A 22,279-nucleotide genomic window follows, 5' to 3' on the forward strand; every position below is an offset into this window, starting at 1 on the left:
AATAAATAAAAATCTTAAAAAAAAAAATTGAGCCTGACCTGTGGTGGTGCATTGACCTAGAAGGCTGAGGTTGCTGATTTGAAACCCTGGGCTTGCCTGGAGTTGATGCTTCTTGCTCTTCCCCGCCTCCCCCCCCTCCCCCCCTCTGTGTGTCTTTCCTCTCCCTAAAATGAATAATAAAAAATTTTTTAAAAGGTTGAGTATAGGATGTCATCCTAATTTAAAACCTAAATAAATAAAAAAATAAATTTGAAACTGTTTGAATTAGGAGAGAAAATAGTAACCAGAAAACTCACGAGCAGTAATGGGCAAGTGGGGAAACCCCAGTACTTGCCCCTGCTTAGGGAGAGGAGGAAATTCTTAATTCTTACTTTGAGTTATTGCTCCTCTGGCCTACCTGGCGTGCCAAGAAATGTCTGTTAATGGCCTTTGGCCAATGTTTGTCCTGGTAGTTCCGATATAGGCAAACTAAAGAGGGAATTTCCTAATCCAATCGTAGGTGATCTCCGAAATATATGAGGTCCCTGTCGAGGTCTCCTGTCTGCAGCCTGACAGATGGAACAAAACTCCTACTTACACATTCTACAAGGTGGGTGTAAGTGCAGATAAAGCTGCCAAAAGCCAAATGGGGAGGAGAGGTGCAGCAGTTCAGTGCCCGATTTATGGCTTAAACTTATTTTTTGGAGGTCATGTTCCACTAGACAGAAAGACTAATGGATTTAGTGTGATGGAACTAAGTGTGCTGTTTGTGAGCGGGACTCCCAGGGGTCATTACATTCCTTACTCTCTTATGCGTTTTGTTGTCTCTCCCTAATGTCTAAAACACCCAGGGTGGCTCGGAGCACTGGATGGATCAATCCTTTTGTTTGCATCTCCAGATGAGCCAAAGATATTAATTACAAGTGAAATGGAAGTCCCTATGAGGCCCCTACACGTCTCAGGAATAATCTCAGACACTCTGCTAGGCTCTCAGGTGAAAATGTCCGTACCTGGACCATAGAAAGGAAGTGCCTCTTCAATTTTTGGACCCCAAACGAACTCAAGCACTCATTATAAAATTATTATTTCTGTCAGTGAACACAATCCTGCATATAAAGTCCGATACTTCTGCTATAATTCACCTCTCTGGTTCACAGAAAAGGATGAACAGAAGCAGAAAAGTCCCTGGAAGAGATTAAATTTATTGTGATCGGAGGCCTGGCACCAGAAAGATGTCAGTGAACACAACCATGTGTACAAAGTCTGTGATCCAAGTCACAGAACCAGAAAGATGTCACCAGAGAAATCCCAGGTCAAGGGGACTTCTCCCTCCTCGGTTATTGTCAGGTTTATGAGAATGAATTCAAGGGAGAAGCTGGGTGCAGTGTTAAGCAAAGCCAGCAGTTTGTTAAGCAAAGCTATGCACTTGGCACAAGGCACAAGCGAGCAAACTCAGCTAGTCTGAGCTCACTGCCTGTTGAGGTCTTAGAAGTTACATATATTCTTATCTTCAAGGCTTTGTTTCCCTGTTGTCAGAACTAACATACAGGGTTTCAAGCCTCCCCTTCCCTGACATTGGGACTAACATACAGGGTTTGGAGACTTTATGAACATCGGTGATTTTGTTTTGACAGACCTTAAGACTCCTGACTTCTTCTTTCAGTGGGTGAGATAAACCCCCTTTTGTCCTCTCTTTTCCTGCCCTGGCAACTGTCTACCCTACCTAATGATTTCAGTTTTGTTTTCAGTATTTAGTAGTTTAAGATGTTATGCATTAATGGTAACACACTTCTTGTTGAATATAGAGTATATTTTCTAGGTGTGCATGAATGCTCACAACATAGGAAGTTTTGACAATGTTTAAATATGTAATGTTAAGCTTAGTTTAAAAATGGTAAAGCTGGTAAACATGTTCTTTGCCACTTGCTTAAAATATGAAAGAAGTGTGAATGTGTTTGGTGTATTGCTGAAATTAAAGAAGACCTAAATAAATGCAAAGACATACTGTGTTCATGGATTGGGAAGATTTAATATTGCTAAAATGAGAATACTACCCAAAACGATTAGTTCAGTGCAATACTTATCAGAATTTCAATGACCTTTTTTGGGGCAAAAATAAACAAACCTAGTCTAAAATTCATATGAAATATCAAGAGACCCATATTATCAAAAACAATTTTTTGTGTGTGACAGAGACAGGGACAGACAGGAAGGGAGAGAGATGAGAAGCAGCTCCTTAGTTGTTCATTGATTGCTTCCTCATGTCTGCCTTGACCGATGGGCTACAGCAGTGATTTTCAACCTTGTTTGAGCCACGGCACATTTTTAACATTTACAAAATCCTGGGGCACACCACCTATCAAAATGACACTCTAACACAGTACATATTATACATATAGTTAATAATATAGTTTCTAAATGTATTTATACTCACTTATTGTGAAACCTGGGCCTGTTTTGATGAACACAAAAGGGATATCCTGGCAGGAATGGTAGAAAGACACACACGAAGCTCTTCTTCAACAGTTCTCAGTCTCTCTCTGTTTTTAGTTTTTATCGCAGTCAAGCTTGAGAAGCTCAGCTCACATAGATATGTGGTTGAAAACGGGAGCAATGTCAAAATAGCTTTGTTGGCCAGAATGGGGAACTCCTTGGCAACAGATAATCAAAAACTGTCCAAAGGAAGATCAGCAAACTTTAGCTTTAAAATTAGATTACATTGTGATGCATTGTATATCACCCTCTGCGGGGGCCTCTTTTAAAAAGAGAAAGGTCAGCCCTGGCCGGTTGGCTCAGCGGTAGAGCGTCGGCCTAGCGTGCGGAGGACCCGGGTTCGATTCCCGGCCAGGGCACATAGGAGAAGCGCCCGTTTGCTTCTCCACCCCTCCGCGGCGCTTTCCTCTCTGTCTCTCTCTTCCCCTCCCGCAGCCAAGGCTCCATTGGAGCAAAGATGGCCCGGGCGCTGGGCATGGCTCTGTGGCCTCTGCCTCAGGCGCTAGAGTGGCTCTGGTCGCAATATGGCGACGCCCAGGATGGGCAGAGCATCGCCCCCTGGGGGGCAGAGCACCGCCCCTGGTGGGCGTGCCGGGTGGATCCCAGTCGGGCGCATGCGGGAGTCTGTCTGACTGTCTCTCCCTGTTTCCAGCTTCAGAAAAATGAAAAAATAAATAAATAAATAAATAAATAAAATAAAATAAAATAAAATAAAAAGAGAAAGGTCAAATATCTATATACACCATCAGGATAGACATAACCAGCTGAGGCTGAGGCTTCATCTAGTAGTGACAACATTTACCTCCAGTCCTGACCAGGATTAGAAATCGGGACCATGGGGAGGAGTAGCAGCTTCAACTACTCGCCTCGGGCACACAATGACAAGTGCGCGGCATCCCGAGCAGGACCTTCCTGGGTGTGGATGAGAGGCGGCCTACTATTGGTTCATTGCTAGTGGTCGGAATGAATCCTAGAAGGTGATTGGTCAGTGAGCATTCCCTATGCCTCCACTCTTCCTGTCGCTGATAGCTGGAGGGATTGTGAGGGGAATGTTTATGTTCAATGGAGGTGGCTGGCGGCGGGCTGGATAAATAGCCTCCGTGGGCCGTAGTTTGGGGACCCATGTTTAATTTCCCCATGGCATGCATGACCATGTCTCACGGCACACTGGTTGAAAAACACTGGGCTACAGCATAGCGAGTGATCCCTTGCTCACGCCAGTGACCTTGGGCTTCAAGCCAGCAACCCTACGCTCAAGCTGTTGAGCCTGCGCTCAAGCCGATGAGCCTTCACTCAAGCTCACGACCGCAGGGTTTCAAACGTGGGTCCTCTGTGTCTCAGTCCGATGCTCTATCCACTGCGCCACCACCTGGTCAGGCCAGAAAGTCTTTGAAACAGCTATAGAACTATGCTACAAGAAGTGAGGACCAACACAGATAATCCAGGTCCATACTCATAATGAAAGTGCTGAAAACTAAAGAGAAAAAATATTCTTAAATACAACTAGAGAAATATGACATGTTATTTTTATGGTATCAATGATTCAAATGAGTAGACTTATTAGAAAAACCATGGAGGAAAGAATGAATTGGTATGACATACTTAAATTACTGAAATAAAAGAACAATTCTATATCCACTGAAATTGTCTTCCAGAGAATTTTCTGTAGTAGACCTACTCTATAAAAGAATTGTTAAAGATTTTTTTTCAGACATGAGAGTGATACCACAAGGAAACCTAGAATATCGGAAATAAAAGCAGCATTGAAAATGATAAATATAGTAGACACAATGGGTTATTTCTCTATTTTAGTTTTCAAAATTTATTTGGTGCTTTAGAAGAAATTGTAGTGTTATATGATGGATTTTGTAGTAGTATATGTAGATCTAATACAGTATATATGAATCTCCCAGCATGGAGAAAATGTGTTAGTCTGCTCCACAAACATTTTTTCTCACAGTTCTGGAGGCTGGACAGTCCCATGATAAAAGCCCTAGTGAGCCTTCTTTCTGGCTTGTAAATGCCCTCCTTCTCATTGTGTTCTCACATGGCAGATAGAGAAAGTGAAAGCTGTAGTCTCTCTTCCACTTATTAAAGGACATTACTTCATCATTTGGGCCCCACCTTGAAACTTCATCCAAATCAGGTTACCTCTCAAAGGTCCATCTGCAAATACCAACAGACTTAGAGGGTAAGGGCTTCAAAACATTAATTCTGAGGGGACAAAGTCCATAAAAGAGTAAAGGACTCTGTGTATGTGTATACTAAGTTACACTTAAAGCGGTAAAATAGTGATTCTAAGAATATAAGACATTAAATATGTATATTGTAATCCTTAAATCAACCACCAAAAATAAGTATTCAAAGAGATGGTGTCCTAAATACAATAGATAAATTCAAATCAAATACAAAAAAAAAGCTCAAATAACCTCCAATAATTGGAATGGGAAAATGGAATGAAAAATAGGATGTACAAAAAGAAATCATAACAAAATTGTAAACCTACACGCAAACATTTCAATAATTACATTAACTAAGATATGAACACAATAATTAAAACTCATAGGTGGTCATGTGGACAGAATAACATAACCCCAGTATGTGCTATTTGTAAGAAACTCACTTCAAATAAATTATAAAGGTAGAATAAAAGATGATGGAAAATAAAACTTGCAAGGAGTATTCAAAAGAAAGCTGGAGGCCCTGGCCGGTTGGCTCAGCGGTAGAGCGTCGGCCTGGCGAGCGGGGGACCCGGGTTCGATTCCCGGCCAGGGCACATAGGAGAAGCGCCCATTTGCTTCTCCACCCCGCCCCCCTCCTTCCTCTCTGTCTCTCTCTTCCCCTCCCGCAGCCAAGGCTCCATTGGAGCAAAGATGGCCCGGGCGCTGGGGATGGCTCCTTGGCCTCTGCCCCAGGCCCTAGAGTGGCTCTGGTCGCGGCAGAGCGACGCCCCAGAGGGGCAGAGCATCGCCCCCTGGTGGGCAGAGCGGCGCCCCTGGTGGGTGTGCTGGGTGGATCCTGGTCGGGCGCATGCGGGAGTCTGTCTGACTGTCTCTCCCCGTTTCCAGCTTCAGAAAAATACAAAAAAAGAAAGCTGGAGTGCTATATAATATTCAATATTGTCTTCAGACCAAAGAAAATTACATAAGATAAAGAGGGATATTACATAATGACAGCAGGGCCATTTCTTTTAGAAAATACACAATTTAGAAAGCTATATGCATATTAACAATAGAGCTTTGGCCCTGGTCCATTGGCTCTGTGGTAGAGCGTTGGTTGGTGTGTGGATGTCCCGGGTTCAATTCGTGGTCAGGACACACAGGAGAAGTGCCCATCTGCTTTTCCAACCCTCCCCCTCTCACCCCCACATTCCCCTTCCCGCAGCCATGGCTCTATTGGAGTGAGTTGGCCCTCAGCGCTGAGGATGGCTTCATGGCCTCTGCCTCAGGTGCTAAGAGCTTGGTTGGAGCAAAGGACCTATGCTCCAGATGGGCAGAGCATCATCCCCTAGTGGGCTAGTCAAGGCGCATGCGGAAGTTTGTCTCTCTGCCTCCCCACCTCACTGAATAAAACAATACAAAAAAACAAAAAAAAAAAATAGATCTTCAATATTCATGACAAAATACCTATGGACAAAACTTGAAGAAATGAATAATGTTATAATTGTAGTTGAGGGTTTGGCACTCATCTCTCAGTCATCGATAGAACAGAGACTCAAAATTTGCAAGACTATATAAAAACTAAACGATACTACCAAGTATTAGTAACAATTTTCTTTCCATTATACCCCCAGGAACTGAGGCAGTGTTTTAAGAGGTCACCTCACTCAGGCATTTACTTGTTTTCTTCTGTGCTAATTAAAAAGATTATTACTATCTGACTCATTGGGTATGAAAACACAGCATTCAGTTTTTATGATGTTACAAGTGCCCCCTGTAACTGGATGTCACAGGAACAGTAGAAATTGAGGTTAGAAATACAAATATTTAGTAAGAATCTGAGTCTTCTATGATAATTGCGCTTATAGCCTGTACCTCACCCTTGGGTATGACCCAACCACACCCACAGATTTCATAGGTCATAATATTGTTTTATTTTAGTTCAGAGTATTTCCTAGTTTACTTTGAGACTTCTTTGAGCCCTGGCTTATTTAAAAGTATGTTGATAAATTTCCAAATGTTTGGAGATTTCTGTCTGTTCTTTTTGTTGTTGATTTCTTGTCCAATTCCATTACGATCAGAGAACATAATTTGTTATGATTTCAAATCTTTACATTTCTTATGATTTGTTTTATGATCCTGAATATGGTCTATCCTGTTAAATTTAACAAGTGCCATTTATAAGAATATGTATTTGTTCATGTTCAGTCTAGTGTTCTATAAAGGTCACTATCTAAATGGACAGCAGCACCTCAGATCATACATAAGGGAAACCTCGGCCAGAGGTCAAATAACTGTTTAACATATATTTAGATAAAAAAACATGATCTGCATTTAATGGTTGATACCAAGCTCTATACAACTATATAAGATACTTTCTCAAAGAGTTCAAAAATGATTTTTTTTATTAAGTGAGAGGCGGGGAGGTAGAGAGACAAGACTCTAGCACCCCAACCAGAATCCACCTGGCAAACCCCCTACCGGGTGTTGCTCTGCTTATCTGGGGCCACTACTGTATTGCTCAGCAACCAAACTATTTTAGTGCCTGAGGCAAGGCCATGGTGCCATCCTCAGCACCTGGGGCCAACTTGCTCAAACCATTAGAGCCATGGCTGCAGAAGAAGAGAGAGAGAAAGGCGAGAGGTAGAGAAACAGATGGTTGCTTCTCCTGTGTGCCCTGACTGGGAATCAAACCCGGACTTCCACACACCAAGTCAACACTCTACTGCTGAGCCAACCAGCCAAGGCCTCAAAAATGATTTGAAAATACTAAAGAGAATGTTAAAAAATTTTTTTTCTTATATTTTATATTTGAAGAAAAACTTGAAGGTATATATACGCTAATAAATCATTGAGTGTGTTTTGTCTATAGTAGTTTCATATTGAATATATTAGCCATTGATAATAAACAGTCACTATTCGAATTTTCTTTTTTTGAAGGTAAATATACTCCTTGAAAAGATAGTATTTAAATCTTATGTTTCAGTTCTGTGTTATTTCTGGTAGAAACATTATGGAGGTGTTTTAGGTAACCCTTTCAAACTTAACGTTATTATGGGTCTAATTGTCATTTACTGAAGTTTCTTTGAGTGAATAATTGTTGGCATGATATTAAAGCAAGAAATAAGTTGTATAGAACTTCACAGTAAAACTCACAGTTGATCGTTGACTTTAGGTATTTTGTTAAAATTTTGTAATGAACAACATTTAAGGAGCTTAATGTAAAGTTAAGAGAAATTGTGATATCACTGAACAAGGATTCTACTGTAGATTTTATCTCTATCAAACAAATGGAAAAAAACACATTACAGTTAAACTTGAACGGTACAGCCTGCCTTGTTTCAATAAAGGTCTAAGATACTGGAAACTGATTTATATGTTTTCTTCAGTTTTTTGATGAGAAGTTACTACCTCATCTTAATTTATAAGCAAAATCTAGAAAAGTTGCAAGAAAAATTAGTGTTTTGTGATTTTTATAGAAACATTACAGAAAATATTGCTGTTGATTTTGATGAAGATAATTACTTTTGTATAGTTTTACTTCAGTCTAAGGAAAGTGTGAACGATTTTTTTTTTTTTTTTTTTTTGACCAGAGTAACAGGCTTTATTGAAAGGAAGAAAGGAACGCTGCCGGGCACTTCTCCCAGGGTGAAGAGGACCAGTTACAGACTAGGGGTGAGTTATATAGTGTTTGGGAGAGCCTAAGGGGATACTGAGGCAAAAGTCCTGGTATGTCCGGAATGCTCCTCCTTGGGAGGCTTTGAGCATGTGGGAGTTGAATCAAAAGTCCTGGTATGTCTGGAGCCCCTCCTTGGGTGGCTTGTCAGCTTTTTGGAATTCCTCTGTCTCAGAGGTGATAGTCCAGCAAGGGTGAGGTCCGACAGACAAGCGGAACATCAAGAGGGCAGTTTGGAATTTATATATCTATCAATTCTCAAATCTGTGGTTACATATAAAAGAAAGGCAGTTATTAATTTTATAATATATGGTGAGGGGTAATGATGAGAAAGAGGAGAAAAAAATTGGAAAATTATTGCTTCTTCTGGAGAGAACACAAGAAGGGAACCTTGCCAAGCCAAGTCCCTCATCCAGTTAAGGAGGTCGTCAATTTTTCATGCTGTAAGGTCTGAACCAGGTGATGTCTTTGAAAACCTGAGTGAGGAAGTAAAAAATTTTGCGAGGTAATAATTGTTAGTTGCTTGCTGTGAGTGCCAAGTGGACAGAGTGACATGGTGATACATGGTCTCCTGGTTGAGCCTCATGAGACATGCTGGTCTGGTTCCTCTCGAATGGGAGGACATGTGGAGATTTGTAGAGACAGGGAACCTATTTACTATTTCCCTCGTGAAGTTCTCCTTGGTATTGGCAATAGGAGTGTAGGAGCATTTGACTGTAGGTAATTCTAGAGATTTCTCTCATCCAGGCCTTCTCGTGTCCCTCTTTCTACGGCAGAGGTGTGTCCCTTGATGGGGCCAGGAAGCCTGGCAGGCTTCAGTTCAATGACCTTTTTTCCACTCTTGAAGTAGGGCCCTCATGGAATCCTATGAAGCCCCTTAGGGTGCTGGAGCCAAAAGCTGGTATTTCCTGACTTCTTTTGGGCCTTATTTACCTTTTCTGTTACTTCTTTGGTCATTATAGACGTTAAAAGCCATGCTCAGAAGATCTCATTGAGGGGCTTGACTAAGAGCAAAATTGGGAATTCAGTGTTTAAAGAAGCCTATTAGACCGAGGAAAGAAAAGATTTGATCTGTGGTGGTAGGTGGTTGGAGACTGTGGAGGGTCTGAGTTTGATCTAGGGTTTGAGACTTCAGGTGGTGGGGGTTAAGGCGATGCCTAGATAGACTAGTGACTGAGAATGAAGTTTAGCCTTACCAGAGAAGACACGATATCACTTCATAGCTAGGAAGTTAAGAAGGGTGGCGGTCTGTCTCCTTGAGGCAGGCAGAGAGGGGCTGCAGAGGAGTAGGTCATCTACATATTGTAAGAGAGGACTGGTTTTGAGATTGCATGCTGTTAAATCCTGAGCTAGTTGCCTGCCGAAACAGGTGTGGGCTGTTTCTGATCCCCTGGGGTAAGACAATCCAGGTAAATTGCTGGGCTGCATTAGTGTCTGGGTAAAGGCAAACAGAAAGTAAGAGTCAGGGTGTAGCAGGCGTCCCCAAACTACGCCGGCCGCAATGCGGCCTCCTGAGGCCATTTATCCAGCCCCCACTGCACATCTGGAAGGGGCACCTCTTTCACTGGTGGTCAGTGAGAGGACCACTGTATTTGGCAGCCCTCCAATGGTCTGAGGGACAGTGAACTTGGTCCCCTGTGTAAAAAGTTTGGAGACCCCTGGTAGAGGAATGGTAAAGAAGGCATTCTTGAGGTCTAGGACATTGAAGTGAGTGGTGTTTGAGAAAATGTGTGACAGTAACTTATAGAGATTAGGGACTACTGGATGGAAGGGAATTACTGCCTCATTGATTAGGTGTAAGGCTTGTATGAGGCAATAAGCCCCTGAAGGTTTTCGAACAGGAGGGATGGGGTTATTGCAGGGAGTGTCTGTGTGGATGAGTAAACGTGGTTTAAGAGGTGGGTAATTATTGGTTTAAGGCCTTAGAAACAGACACTGTTACACATTAAACAAAGACTTCACATATTATGAATTAAGAAATTTAAATGAGCGCGCTTTACTTGTTTCAATTAAAATTATACTAGAGGTATTTTCTGACAAAGAGACAAGACAGATTACTTACTCACATAGCTTAATATACAATTCTGCTTTTTAAAGTTTTTCGAGATGGCAGGGAGTTGCCAGCATAGAGGTGAGGAAGAGAGAAAGCAGATGGATGGACAGTGTGAGCAGCTGGATGGAAAGTAGGAGGGTCAGAATCTGCAGGAGGAGGAGGAGGAGGGTAAAGTACTGGTGTGGCGCCACGTGGTCAGAGGAGTCAAAAAGATTTAGAGTTCTGAGGAGAGGGGAGAGGGCGAGGAGGAAAGAGGCACAGACACAGTTTGTAAGGAGGGGTCAGAGAAGAGACAGACAGAACTGCAGTTTGTAAGGAGGCAAGAGAGGTCAGAGATGAGACAGGCACTGCAGCCAGAGCCACAGCTTCTAAGGAGGGGGGAGGGGGCGAAGAACACAGTGGGGAAGGGAGAGACCCCCGGCCAGCAGGGGAGGAGAAAGAGAGACTGGTGAATGAGAAAACAGGATTTAGTGAAGGGAGGGGGCTTTCTGGAGGGAAGATACTCCAGCAAAAAAGATTTGCTGAGGGACTAGAGAGGGGTCCCGAGAGAGGGGTGCCCTGGGGGTCAGGCAGGAGGGAGAGAGGTGGGAGTCCGCGGAGAAGGAAAGATTAGGAGCAGAGGTTTTAGGTGAGGTTTCTTTGGCCAAAACAGCCTGCATGTAGAACAGAATGCACAGAAATTAAGGACAGAAGAGAAGGGAGAAGAAAAGCCTGCACGTAAGGAATTTCTAATGCTCTCCCAGTCTGGTGGCAGAAATTGTCAAGATTTCTTAGGATATTGTAATCCAGGGGTCCCCAAGCTAGGACCCGCGGGCCGCATGCGGCCCCCTGAGGCCATTTATCCGGCCCCCACTGCACTTCGGGAAGGGGCACCTCTTTCATTGGTGGTCAGTGAGAGGAGCATAGTTCCCATTGAAATACTGGTCAGTTTGTTGATTTAAATATTCTTGTTCTTTATTTTAAATATTGTATTTGTTCCCGTTTTGTTTTTTTACTTTAAAATAAGATATGTGCAGTGTGCATAGGGATTTGTTCATAGTTTTTTTTATACTCCGGCCCTCCAATGGTCTGAGGGACAGTGAACTGGCCCCCTGTGTAAAAAGTTTGGGGACCCCTGTTGTAATCGAATGTCCCGAATGTCCCGTTTTCAGGCCAATGAGAGTCATTGTCTAGTTTGTACTGAGGCCATGCCGCATTACAGAAGAAAATGAGTTTTTGGCTTAAGAACAGAGAGGCCTTATTTAGTGAGGTTTTTTATGAGACATCCTAGAGGGGTTTGGTCGGAAGGCATAGACTCTGAAGAGCCCATAGTGGAGACAGATGAGCAAGAGGGGAGTCCTTTTATCACTGTCCCAAGAGGAGAGAATCTCTGTGTGGGGGAGCCGTCCCGGGTAGAGGTTGTCACCACCTGTCAGGGAGCTCCGAGAACGAGAAGTCCGAGAGAGTGGAGAGGTTTGGCTATGCGCCTAGTCTTCTGTGCAGTCCACTGAGACTGAAAGTCAAACCCCTCAAAATGAGAGGCGTGTCAGAGAAAACCGTCAGACCAGGAAGGGGTGTTTTTAGAGAGAAATTTAGAGGCCAACCGGGGAAGGAGAAGGAAGAAACTCCTTACCTTTCTGGTCCAGCAGGGGTTCAGGACAGGGTTAGACTGCCGGGCAATCCACCTACAATTACACGTCCAAACAGAACCAGGGAGTAAGCCCGGGACGAGCTGCCGCTGCCCATTGCTTTCCTGGTTGTAAGTTTGGACGGCAAAAGGGATGGTCCAGGCAGTTAGTACCCTGTCCCGGGTTTTGGCACTAAATGTTGGAATCCATGGGAGTCCAAAGACCAGAGTAACAGGCTTTATTGAAAGGAAGAAAGGAACCCTGCCGGCCACTTCTCCGGGGGAGAAGAGCCAATGTGAACGATTGTGAAGACTTATAATACCAAGATTTGGTGAAAATGTGGAGTGTCTGGAACTCTTCTACACTGCTGTTTGGAATGCAGATATGACAGCTACATTGGAAAGTTTTTAATATAAAATTAAAATCTACCTATTTTATTTTTTTTAATCTTTTTTTTCCTTTTTTTCTTTAATCATTTTTAGAGAGGAGAGAGAGAGGGAGAGAGAGAGAGATGGGGGGAGGAGCTGGAAGCATCAACCCCCATATGTGCCTTGACCAGGCAAGCCCGGGGTTTCGAACCGGCAACCTTAGCATTTCCAGGTCTACGCATTATCCACTGCGCCACCACAGGTCAGGCCAAAATCTACCTATTTTAAAACCCAATTATTCCATTTTTTGAATTTTACCTAAGGGAAATGAAAGTTAAAGTCCACAACAAGACTTGTATACAACATAGATTTATTTACCATAGTAAAAAAGTACTATCAAGTCAAATAGTCATAAATATAGGAATGTATAAATAACATGTTATATCCATACAATGGAATATTCCCCACTAATATAGCGAAAATCATTTAACAATATGGATGAATCTTAGAATCTTTACCCAATAAAAAATACATTGTATAGTTCCATTCATATAAAATTCTAGAGAATGCAAACATCTCTAGTAATTTAAAGTAGACCAGCAATTACCTGAGTCTTGGAAAGGAATATAGAGGGGCATAAGAAATTGGGGGAAGCAATGGAAATACTATAACAATATCTTGATTGGGGTTGTGGTTTCACAGGTGTTTAAAAGCCATCAAATTGTGTACTTAAATTTTTTTTTTTAATTCATTTTAGAGAGGAGAGAGAGAGAGAGAGAGAGAGAGAAAGGGGGGAGGAGCTGGAAGCATCAACTACCATATGTGCCTTTGTTAGATAAGTGCAGGCTTTTGAACTGGCGACCTCAGCATTCCAGGTCGACGCTTTATCCACTGCGCCACCAGAGGTCAGGCCAAATTGTGTACTTTAAATGATATTTTTATTGTACCTAAATTATACCTTAGTAAATAGAAAGGGTAGCCTGACCAGGTGGTGGCGCAGTGGATAGAGCGTCGGACTAGGATGCAGAGGACCCAGGTTCGAAACCCCGAGGTCGCCAGCTTGAGCGCGGGCTCATCTGGTTTGAGCAAAGCTCACTAGCTTGGACCTAAGGTCGCTGGCTCAAACAAGGGGTTGCTCGGTCGTCTGTAGCCCCACGGTCAAGGCACATATGAGAAACCAATCAATGAACAACTAAGGTGTCGCAATGAAAACTTATGATTGATGCTTTTCATCTCTCTCCGTTCCTGTCTGTCTGTCTGTCCCTATTTATCCCTCTCTCTGACTCTCTCTCTCTGTAAAAAAAAGAAAGGGTAAAAGAAATTAGGAGCATTCTAAAGAAAGTGGGAATTATTGTTGCTAGGCAAAGATGATTCAACACAATAGAAGTTCCTGAAAAATAAACCAAAGTCACAGAAAAGGGAATATACTAAAAACCATAATTTAAAAATTGTCCATAATATGAAGAAATTTGAAATCAAATACTGCACGATGTTGAGGGAGGTCAACAAGGCATGACCGCCAGTTGGTGAGCTGGACCTAGGCAGTTGGAGGATCCTCTCCCTCCCATTTTTAGAATGTGCATTCTGCTGGCCTTCCCCATTCCCAGAAGCTGCCCCAAAGGATGCATCCTTGGATAGAAATACAGTGTTATGACTATCTGTACAGTACACATGAATCAACCCAGTTAATGCCTTTATATAAACTTTTAAGATTTGGCAAGGTGGTGCAGATTTGGACAAGCTAATGCTTGTCCAGTGGTTGCGTAAAACAAACATCATAAACAAGTCTTGTTGCTCATTAAAACTGTTATTTACCAATCTGTAGTGACCTGCCTCTTTCTTGGATCTCTCCGTGCCATCCCTTCCTGTGGGAGCCAGTTTCAGAGTATATATTTGGGAAGCTTCTGGCCAGTTTGCACCAACAACTGGTGAACCATTCAGGAGACCAAAGATGAGCTTTGGGAAAGGCATACCCAAGGAGGAAAATCTCATGTTGGCCATCAACCTACATGTGGGGAGTGTTGGCTTGTATGTTAGATGCATATGGATCACCTTATGAGTATGGGGATGCCCTAGAAACACCAGCTTCTTTAATGGGCTTGTTTGAGGTGTGATAAGGTACCAAAGAACTGGAAAACAGTATTGGCAACGCCATTTTAAAGAGGAAGTCAGGCTTCTTGTCCCCTTCTTTCTTTAGAGAATGTAGGGAGAAGTACAGTATATGTGATCAAGTTTATATAACTAGCTTCAGGGCTATTTTGCACACACACGATTTGGGTTAGCTATACCCCATGTAAATCATATGCAGCCGGCTTATTAATAAATCTCCTAAAAATTCTTCTGTATCCTGCCTTGGTGTCTCTACATAAACCCGCGGAATTAAGGTATGCTACTTTACAACAGAGGAACTGCATACCACACTGGCATAGGTGAAACAAATGGTGCTCTGTACTCTGGGCCCTTTGGATGGACAGCAATATCCAACTAGAGGCCAGAGTACAAGCTCAAAAGTTGGAATGAAACCGGAAAATATCCATGTTCATGCTACCTGTCACCACTCGGACAAATAAGTAGAGACAAGGATTGAATCTTTGTGGGCATTTTATTCACATGGCTGGTGATCTTAGAAAATAGGGTTCTTCTATACTCAAAAACAATCTTAGTACCTTGCCTCAGACAACCTTTTAAGGGAATGAAAGTGATAGGTAAGGGGTTTGGAATTCAGGGAGAAGTTAATTAGGTAAAAGTTGCAGTCCAGGGATTCTTCTAGCATTTCTTCATCTGCTGACCAGTAATTCTTTACCTATGTCCTTGTCAGTGGGCCTTCCAAGGACTTAGATACTATCTTGCTTGTGGTTCTCTTAGGCCTGGGGCACAAAGGTGGATTGCTCACAGCTTTATGAAGTCACATAAGCCTATTCACGTATCTAGCTCCTGGAATAAAGCTTTTTTACTTGTAATCATTAATCCTATTAATTATAACTTAAAAAAAACTATTACTAAAGAAAGCTAAGTTTCTAACTCTTGAGTTCCATCATTCCTCACTGTTAGTTTTATCTATCTTATTTCCATAAGATTCTTTTTTTATATGTATTTTTTATGAGTTTATTTGTTTTAGAAACGGGAAAGAGATAGAGAGAGACAGAACGGGGGTGTGGTGGGGAAGAGGTGCAGGACCATCAACTCCCATATGTGCCTTGACCAGGCATGCCCAGGGTTTCGAAACAATGACTTCAGCATTCCAGGTCAATGCTGTATCTATTGCAACACCACAGGCCAGGCTCTATAAGGTTAGTTTTATATGGAAATAATTATTTTGCTGCTTTTCTGGGCCTGGAGCTGAAACACAACCGAGGACTAGATGTTATTCTTAGGGGGGGTTAATGCTTAAGAACTATTCTCTGACCCCTTGGTTCAATCCCTTGCTAAGGAGGTCTAACCCTCATGACCAGCAGTATACTAGTGGAGGAAGGGTTACCGTTGGGGCGAGGTCCTTGTTTTCCTTGTTTTCCCTGTTTTGCCCATTGCTAGGCACCTAGGGCTTTCTGTCCTGGTGGCCTTCTGTGCCTGGCTGATAGCCCTTACTCTGCTCATGTCTGTCTAACTGCCTACCACAGGAAACTGAATAAGTACTTGTGGTTGCCTACTATTCTGCTAGCTTTGGGGCTGGAGAGCAGGATAATAAATTTGAGACCTTATTGTGCTGTTTGTAAAGCTAAGAGGGCACAAGATGTTGCAGATTAAGGTCTCTGTGCTGGTGACAAAACCCGATTAAAATGCTAAGAGGTGGAATCTTTTAGAAAGTGATGAGAATGAAGAGGAGGATATGGTGATTGTTCAAGAAATGGACAAAACTCCCCATGCCCTCCAACTCCTAATACAAAGGGAAATTTTAAATATCAATTACCTCAAACTGCCTAGAAATTTTACATTCTTTCTCTATCCTTGAAGTTGTAAATTTTATCATGTCTTTCAATTGTAAACATCCCAGGAGATAACCAAAACATTGCCCACTGGGACTGGAGATAAAAAGGGGGAGCTTTTAAAAATACAAACTTGTAGAAGTTTCTTGACCTAAATCTAGTCCTCAGCCTCTATAAGATCACTAGTGTCAGTAAAAAGCTTTTCCCTTGTGAGTTCGGTACCTGATCGATGGCTCAAGTTTTGGAATGAAAGGTTTCTGTTTGTGCCTGTCTGTACGTTTACGAATGCTTCTGTATGTATGTTGTTTATATTTTACAAATTGCTACCTCTGGCAAGTTTTTCCAAAGTTGATTTGTAAAAGAGCTAAAGTTTTTTTTCTTCCTTTTTCCTTTTTTTGTACAAAACTGGAAATAATAGTAGTGAAAATAGAATGTATTTTCTGAAAAGGAAAGATATAAAGAACATGTTTCTTTGTTTTTTGTTAAGGACAAAGAGAAAAGGATTTTGTCATAAAGTAAAACAATTGTTCCAAGATTTAAAAAAAGGATTTGATAATAGGTGAATGAATATGGAAAGTTGCAGAAGGTTTATGGGAAAGAAATATTAAGAAATTTTATGTGTTAAGCTATGATTGTAATGCATTTATTTGAGTTAAAATGAAAAAGTACAGTTTTTTATTTTATTTTTTTAAGATTTTATTTATTCATTATAGAGAGGGAAGAGAGAGAGAGAGAGAGAGAGAAAGAAAGAGAGAGAGAAGGGGGAAGAGCAGGAAGCATCAACTCCCATATGTGCCTTGACCAGGCAAGCCCAGGGTTTTGAACCAGCAACCTCAGTGTTTCCAGGTTGATGCTTTATCCACTGTGCCACCACAGGTTAGGCCAAAGTAGTACAGTTTTAATATCAAAAGTATACTGGTACAAAATTAGAATTTGGTTTTCTCTGTGAAAAGGACAATTGTTTTTTTAGTGTTTTGGTCCACTCTTAATAAGAAATTGTAAACAAAGCCTGTCTCTCTGCCTCCCTGCTTCTCACTTCAGAAAAATACAAAAAAAAAAAAAAAAAAGAAAGAAAGAAAGAAAAGAAAGAAAGAAAGAAAGAAAGAAAGAAAGAAAGAAAGAAAGAAAGAAAGAAAGAAAGAAAGAAAAACTACTATAGGTACTGGGTTAAGTGGTAGTCTCTTGACTTATAGGTTTTTCCTAATGTGAAATGTCTGCACCATGAGAAAGCTGGGACAAGGGGGAGAAGTAACGGTCCTAGTGTTCTTTGCCCACCACACCTGGGTAGAATGAATCTCCATCCTATTAATAGGATCTGGGTGAAGAAAGGAGCCCTTGAACTCTTGACTGTACTCACAAAAAATTGAGTCTTTTCAACTTGGAATTAGAAGTGCCACGAAATGCTGACAGTTGCCACTCCAAGTGAGATAGATATAGTATGTGTTGATTGGAAGCTATACCCAGACCTTGCATACTTCATAAAAAGTTACTTAATATGGATCATAAATGTAATATAAAATATGAAACTGTAGAACTTTTAGAAAATAACATAGAAGACTGTTGGAATCCATGGGAGTCCAAAAGACCAGAGTAACAGGCTTTATTGAAAGGAAGAAAGGAACCCTGCCACCCTGCTGGCCACTTCTCTTGGGGAGAAGAGCACCGGTTACAGACTAGAGGCGAGTTACATAGTGTTTGGGAGAGCCTGAGGGGATACTGAGGCAAAAGTCCTGGTATGTCCGGAATGCTCCTCCTTGGGGGGCTTCGAGCATGTGGGTGTTGAATCAAAAGTCCTGGTGTGTCTGGAGCCCCTCCTTGGGGCGGCTTGTCAGCTTTTTGGAATTCCTCTGTCTCAGGAGCAATAGTCCAGTAAGGGTGAGGTCTGACAGATAAGCGGAACATCAAGAGGGCAGTTTGGAATACACATAATCTATCAAAGACAACCCAGGTGACTTTGGGTTTGCCAATGGCTTTTAAAACTTTTGGCAGTTTTAAAAATTCAATTCATTAAGTTGATGTAAGGCCAGTAGTCACGGCCCTCACAGCAATACAGGTGCAGGTTCACATTAGATTTTGACAGATGGTAAAGAAACAGCAGAGCCAAAAACTGGTGGGTCATTCCTTTATTCTAGCCTCGCAACCTGCTGGCGAGTAAACACAAACACATGAAGGCTCCAAAACCCACTCTCAGGTTCTCGGGTTCCACAACTAGGAGAATCTTCTCCGGTTTTTCCTAGAATCAAAGGCTCCCCCACCAGGTTAAGTCACCTCTGCTTCCCCATCTGCCAACATGGCTTCTTACTCTGCACAAACTGGCTTCTCTTTCAGTGCCCTTCCATCTTTGTTGCTTCTCCTCAGCACACTTCCTCCCTGCCCTCACTGCAAAAACATGGCTTCCCTCTTCTTCCTTCTATTTCTCTCCAAACTTTTTGGTGCAAAAACCCTTCCTCCAGCACAGATTAGCATAATAAAGCCCCTTCCAAACAGGAAGGTAATTAGTAGTTTCACCTGGCAGCGGCCATTCATGTGGGCAATGGCCATTTTTAACAATAAAAGTGAGCAAAATCAAATAACACAAATTTTACAAATTTATTTGCCCAATAGTTGACATTAGTTAATAAAATTATACAGGTTTTCAAGTGTATAGTTCTGTGATACAGCATCTGTATATTACATTGTGTTTACCACCCAAAGTCAAATCTCCTTTCATCACTATATATTTGACCCCTTTATCTTTTGTTGCCTTCCCACTCTGTTCCCTCTGGTAACCACCATACTATTTTATTATCTGTGTCTATGAGTTCTGTTTTATTGTGACAATTTAAAAAAAATATAACACCAAAGACATGATCCATGAGAGAAAGAAGTGATAAATTGGACTTCATTAACATTAAAAATGTCTGCTCTGCAAAGGACATTGTCAAGAGAGTGAGAAATGAAGCCAAAGACTGACTTTATATATAAAAGATATAAAATGATGCTCATATTCATGTCATTAAGATGCAGATTAAAACAATGAGAAACCACTAAACTATTAGAATGGCTAAAATCCTAAATATTAGCAATACTAGGTGCTGTCAAGAATGTGAAGAAGAACTCTCATTCCTTACTGGTGGCAATGCAAAATGTTGGTCAACTTGGAAGAATTTGACAGTTTCCTACAAAAGAAAATGTAGACTTACCATACCATCCAGCAGTAACAGTTCTAGGTATTTATCCAACTTAGTGTAAACATATGAGTGCACAAAACCTATGTATGAATATTTATATTGCCAAAAATTTGAAATAACCAAAGATGTCCTTTAATAACTGAATGGATAACTTGTGGTCCATCAGAAAAATGAATCATTCAGGAGAAAAAATGAGCTATCAAGTCATGAAGAGACAAAAAGGAAGTTTAAACTTACACTGCTAAGAAAAAGAAGCTACTCTGTTAGTATATTTTATGAATTAGATTGTAGTTTTTATGTGCAATTGAAAGGAATGTAAATTCTGCTGGGTATAGTGTTTTGCAAATGTCAGATATGACCAAGTTGATTGTAGTGTTGTTCATATCTATTATTAAATTGTTAGCTAATCCATTCTTTTTTTTTTTCCCCAAAGACAGTCAGAGAGAGGGATAGATAGGGACAGACAGGAACGGAGAGAGATGAGAAGCATCAATCATCGGTTTTTTTCGGTGTGGCACTTTAGTTGTTCATTGATTGCTTTCTCATATGTGCCTTGACCATGGGCCTTCAGCAGACCGAGTAACCCCTTGCTCAAGCCAGCGACCTTGGATCCAAGTTGGTGAACTTTGTTCAAACCAGATGAGCCCGAGCTCAAGTTGGTGACCTCAGGGTCTCGAACCTAGGTCCTCCACTTCCCAGTCCAATGCTCTATTCACTGCGCCACTGCCTGTTCAGTCTCTATTAATTCTTAAGAGTAAAGTGTTGAGGCCCTGGCTGGTTGGCTCGGTGGTAGAGCATCGGCCTGGCGTGCAGGAGTCCTGGGTTCGATTCCCGGCCAGGGCACACAGGAGAAGCGCCCATCTGCTTCTCCACCTCTCCCCCTCTCCTTCCTCTCTCTCTCTCCTCCCCTCCTGCAGCCAGGGCTCCATTGGAGCAAAGTTGGCCTGGGGGCTGAGGATGGCTCCTTGGCCTCTGCCTCAGGCTCTATAATGGCTCTGGTTGCAACAGAGCAGCGCCCCCTGGTGGGCATGCTGGGTGGATCCTGGTCGGGTGCATTCGAGAGTGTCTGACTGCCTCCCCGTTTCCAACTTCAGAAAAATGCAAAAAAAAAAAAAAAGAGAGAGAGTAAAGTGTTGAGGCCCTGGCCAGTGGCCTTGATTCTCCATCAAGGCACACAGGAGAAGCGACCATTTGCTTCTCTCTTCCTTCCCCTCCTGCAGCCAATGGCTCAGTTAGTTCAAGTGCCCCTGTCAGCCTCAAGTGGTACAAATAGCTCAGTTGATTTGAGCATTGGCCCCAGACAGGGTTGCCAGGTGGATCCCATTTGGCGCGCATGTGGAAATCTGTCTATCTCCCCTCTCAGTTAAAAAAAAAAAAAGAGTAAAGTTTTGAAACCTCTAAATAATAGTGGATTTGTCTGTGTCTCCTTTCAGTTCTGTCAGTTTTTGCTTCATGTATTAATACTTTTTTGTCATTTGTCCTCTATTATGTAATACTGCTCATTATCCTGACAATATTGTTCTTCTAAAGTCTACTCTTTTTATATTAATATAACCATTCTAACTTTCTTTTGATTAGTGTTTGTATTATAAAATTTATCTGTATATTTTTATTTAAAGTTAGTTTCTGGTATGAGGAATGTGGTTGGATCTCAAGGAGGATTTGAATAACTATTTAGTATTTTTTATGACTATACAAACATTCTATTTTTTTTAGTCAGCTGTGGTGGTATATTTTTCTTAAGAAGTTGTTTCCTCTAAATTTTTAATCTTATTGGCATAAATTTTTCATAGCGTTTCCTATTTATTTATTTATTTTAACAAGAGACAGAAACAGAGGGAGAGACAGACAAAGGGACAGACAGACAGGAAGGGAGAGAAATGAGAAGCATTAATTCTTTGTTTTGGCACCTTAATTTTCATTGATTGCTCTCTCATATGTGCCTTGACCAAGTTGCTACAGCAAACTGAGTGACCCCTGTTAGCCAATGACCTTAGGCCTCAAGCCAGTGACCATGGGTTCATGTCTATGATACCACGCTCAAGCTGGCAACCTCAGGGTTTTCAACCTGGGTCCTTTGTGTCCCAGTCTGACCATCTATCCACTGCACCACTGCATGGTCAGGCCTATTTCCTAATTTTTTAAATGCCTGTATTTTTTCCCCCTTTTCTAATATTATCTCTATGTACCTTTTATTTATTTATTTTTAGAGAGAGAGAAAGAAAAGAGAAGGAAGGTAGGAGCAGGAAGTGTCAACTCCCATGTGTTCCTGATCAGACAAGCCTGGGGTTCGGAACCAGAGACCTCAGTGTTCCAGGTCAATGCTTTATATACTGGGCCACCATAGGTCAGGCAATTCTATTAGTTTTATGAGAGAAACACATATGTGCTTTATTTTTTTGTTGTTAATATTTTTAATTTTTCCATTGATTTGAGAGAGAGAAAAGCACCAACTCGTTTTTCCACTTATCTGTTTCATTTAGTTCTGCACTCATTGATTGTTTCTCTGTGCCCTGAACAGGGATCGAACCTGCAGCCTTGGTGTGAGGTGGGGGGACATTATCCACCCAACTACTCAGCCAGGGCCAATGTGGACTTTTCTTGATCTTTCTTTACTGTGTCTTTGTTTTTTATTTTATGAATTGATGCTTTTACCTTTAATACCTCCTTCATTCTTCAATCTTTGGTGGTGGTTTGTTTTGTTCTGTTTTGCCTATTCTTCGTATTACATCCTTAGCTTGGATAATTAGGACAATAAATTTTACTCTCTTTTCTTTTCTAATATTAGTAATTAAAGCTGTAAACTTTCATCAAAGCATGTTTCTCCGTGTCTCACAGGTTTTTATCTGTA

General features: G+C 41.6%; 1 long non-coding RNA gene across 3 annotated transcripts in view; it reads left to right on the forward strand.

The window, feature by feature from the left end:
* Positions 1-22,279, forward strand: part of LOC136317391 (uncharacterized) — a 144,657-nt gene that overhangs the window by 40,168 nt on the left and 82,210 nt on the right. For all 3 annotated transcript variants that reach the window (XR_010727867.1, XR_010727868.1, XR_010727869.1), the window contains exon 2: positions 8,225-8,306. This is a non-coding gene — a long non-coding RNA (uncharacterized lncRNA). The remainder of the gene's footprint in view (positions 1-8,224; positions 8,307-22,279) is intronic.

Source organism: Saccopteryx bilineata, chromosome X (genome assembly GCF_036850765.1).
Source record: "Saccopteryx bilineata isolate mSacBil1 chromosome X, mSacBil1_pri_phased_curated, whole genome shotgun sequence".
Classification (NCBI taxonomy): domain Eukaryota; kingdom Metazoa; phylum Chordata; class Mammalia; order Chiroptera; family Emballonuridae; genus Saccopteryx; species Saccopteryx bilineata.